Below are 3,775 nucleotides of genomic sequence, written 5' to 3'. Positions count from 1 at the left end.
GGGGATGGGGGGGCGTGCGCATGCGCCACAGGTCGGCCATGGAAAGCGGGGAAGAAGCCCGAACGGGTGGGTGGGCTCTCCACCCGCTGCCAGTCCACCTTCCGTTGGTGGAACCTATGCCATGCAGACCCTTCCCCACGCCTGGGACCAATGCCTCACCGTCTCGCAGCGAGAACTGCACCTTCGGAGTCTCAGAGAAGCAAAGGGAAGGAATCACGGACCGGAAGCGCCCATCCTTCCTGGGGCCTTTCCGGGGCAGAGGACCTTGGCAAAAGCTCATTGGCTAGTGGAGACCGGAAGAGGCTGGGTTTGGCTGCGCGCGGGGCACTATGGGTGTTGTGGTTTGTGTCTGCGGTGCAGACTTTCCAGACTGCTTGGAGGCCAGCAGGTATCGCTGGCGGAGCAGCTGCCTGCAGGGGAGAAGCGGGTGTGAGGCAGCTGCGTCCCTGTGGCTCTGTTTTGCTATTTCTGATTCAGGCGAGACCTCGCTCTTTGAGTCTTGCTTTCGAAGACCTTCATTTCGTCCCGTATCTTAGGCTTTCCTCTGTATAACACCCCTTGCATAACAGACCCTTCTTTACTAGTATTCTTCCTAGCTGCCTTCGCCTGGTCTTAGGTCCCTCTTCTCCACAAACGTACACAGGTCTCTGAGTCCTCCGCCCTTCTGTCGCTCCTGTGTGCCTTTTCCTGTCGCTGCCCTAGACAGGTCCCCCCTAACATTCTGCCCCAGCCCCGGAATCATGCCAGGGGCCCAGGAAAAGGGTCCCAGGAAAAGGATCCCACAGCAAACGTTTGCAGGCACAAGCAGATCCCACGCTCCCGCTTCAGCAGCCTTGCAGCTCACTTCTTTTTGTTCTCCTCTGATCATTGCCTCTTTTCTGGTCCCACCTCTACGTAGGCTGTTTGATGGGCCAGTCTTGGCCATGAACAGCCACCCCTGGTCCTGTCACTTTGTCTCTGATTTGATTTAAAGGACAGAAAGGGGAAAATGAAAGAAACTGGAGTGAAAAGAGAAACCACCAATTAGCTTTCCTAGAAGTCAAGGAGCTATGGTGAAAGAGGAGGAAGAGAGCAAACCTCTTCTTGTACCTTCACACACTGTATGGTGCTGACTGTCGGAGGGCTCTGTGAACCTTGTGCTGGGGATAACTAGCCCCAGATCACCTGGTGCTGGGGGTCCAGTCAGTGAGGACAGACACACTGATGCAGGATGGCATCAGGCTCTGCCCTGCAGACTTCCCGCCTGTCCTCTGCTCATTCCCATTTCTCCCTCAGCTCATCCCAAAGCCTTTTGCCTTTTCACATCTCCCTCTGGTCCATGCCCTCCTTCCTGCTCTGAAGCTCCTTTCTCTCCTGTTCTAGCCCAAGCTGCTTCTTTTGTATCTAGCGCTGTCACTCTGACAACCATGTTGAGAGGGGATTTAGAAACAGACCTTCACCTTTATGTGAGACACGCCTATTGACTTTCTCATTCCAGGGCTCCGCATTCTCTCAACATTTGTGCACATTACTTGTACTAGAATCACCTGCAGATCTTTCATGACCCACGCTCCAGAATTATGGTATGCCATGCAGCCCACATTGACTTAACTCCTCTGCTGCCTACTTAGTGGTGTTAGGAATCTGAGGTTTGAGAAGTCAACTTCATGGAGACAGTAGTCAGGAAGGACCCATCCACATGTGGCGAGAAGTAGAATCCCATGTGAATGGGGAAGATATGCCTTAGCATTAAACAAACAAACAACAACAAACATGCCTTAGTGGATTAACTAGGCTAGAACAGGAGATGCTTTTTAACTGTTAATTGAGAACTATCCCATCCCCCAGTGTGTGTGAGAGGGAATTTCCGAAGAATAAATAATCTAATAATCATGCTAGTCAGGGTAAGAATGCCTTACCCTACGTGTGGCAGGTACCTTTGCCTCTAAGGCTCTTTATGGCTAATACTAACTTAATTAGCACTTCCTGAGACCCACCACAAAGAAGTGAAACTTCATATTTGATGATGCTTAGAATAATGCCTCTCCAAGCCCCACATGATTTGATCCCCAGCTACTTCTCCAATCTCACCTCCTACCCCCTTCCTTACGGTTACTGTTGTAGCTACCCTGGTTTTATTGCTGTTTTGTGAACATTCCAAGAACACGTTCTGCACCTGGAATACTTTTTTTTAGGTAAACCTGTTGAGGGCTTTACTCAAATAGTCATCAGAGAAGCCTTCTCTAACCACCTTCTTTAATATAGAGCCTTTAACAGTCTGTCCCTATGTCTTCCTTAATTCCCCTCTATTATCACTACTTGAAAATATTATATATTTGTTTACTTCCTCTTATTGATTTTTTTTCTGGAGAGAGAGAAAGAGGAGAGAGAGAGAAAGAGGGAGAGAGAGAAAGAGAGAGAGACAGAGAGAGAGATAGAGAGAAACGTCCACTTGTTGTTCCACTTATTTATGCTTTCATTGGTTGCTTCTTGTAGTATGTGCCCTGACTAGAGATAAAATCTGCCACCTTGGCGTGTCGGGATGATGCTCTAACCCACTAAGCCACCTGGCCAGGGCTACTTAAGAATCGTTTATGAAATTGTAGCCAAGCAAAAGTTCATAGTCTAAATAGCTAGGATCGACTCTTATGTATTTGGGACGAGGGATTATTTGTCCTGCTCGACATACTTCTGAACTGACTTCTGTGCTACTCTATTGGGTCTGGGACCGCCATGCCGAAGGATGAGCCTGACAGGCAAGGAGCACAGAAACATCACAGAAAAGATTGAGGACAGAAAATACTTTCTTAGCCCATCAAGAAGGATAAGTGTACATGCTCTGCAGATGTTGGCTAGTTTACCGGGAAAAAAAAGTAGACAATTTGAAAGATGGACTGTAGGTGGCAGTTTTGTTTCAGTTGAAGAAGCTGGTTGGTCAGCTATGAACATGTTTGTCAGTGTCTACTCTCCACATCCACTCACTTGGACTCAACCTCCTCCACTTGGCTCAGACATCCCCCTGTCACTTTTTCAGCTCAGCTCTCCCTCTCACGTTCTCATATCTGTATGTACTTACATTTGTGCTTTTGGTATCATGGCCTCAGCTTGAAGCAACATTTTTTTTTAAATCATTCTTTTTTAAAAATTAAATTTATTGGGGTGACAGTGGGTAGGAGTGTTTTACAAGTTTCAATTGTACAAGTTTATAATACATCATTGATAGATTGCATTGTGGGCTCACCACTCAAAGTCTAGTATTCTGTCACCATATATTTGACCCCCTTTATCCTCTTCAGCTTCCCCCGACTCCCTGCCCTCTGGTAATCACCATACTGTTGTCTGTGTAGATCCTCATCTACACAGTTTTTTGTACGTTTGTTGCTTTCTGTTTTGTAGCTCCCATAGGAGGGAAATCATGTCCTTTTCCATCTGACTTACTTTGCTTAACATGATACTCTTTTTTTATTTTTCCCACAGAATTTGGCTTTTATTCTGGCCTCACACATACAGCTAAGACGACACAGATAGGCAGTACTCCATCCCCTAGGACCATTTCACCCACCCAATCTCTTCAGCCCCCCTCCTCCCACCTCACCCTTCCTGCCAAGCTTCTGGGTAGGGGCTCTGCCTACACCTCACCCTGGGCATGCAGCATGAAGTGCCCATGCAGCTCCCCAAGGCTGTCGAAGGACTCCTCGCACTCCATGCAGTGGTAGGTGCCCTCCTCGTCCTTGTCCTGCTCCTCCTCCCACCCGGCGGGCTGGCCCTGGCCCTCCCCAGCCCACGGTGGCTCTCC

This window comes from Myotis davidii, unplaced genomic scaffold (assembly GCF_000327345.1).
Source record: "Myotis davidii unplaced genomic scaffold, ASM32734v1 scaffold401, whole genome shotgun sequence".
Classification (NCBI taxonomy): Eukaryota; Metazoa; Chordata; class Mammalia; order Chiroptera; family Vespertilionidae; genus Myotis; species Myotis davidii.
The sequence above is the reverse complement of the archived record's forward strand: the minus strand, read 5'-3'. Positions refer to the sequence as shown.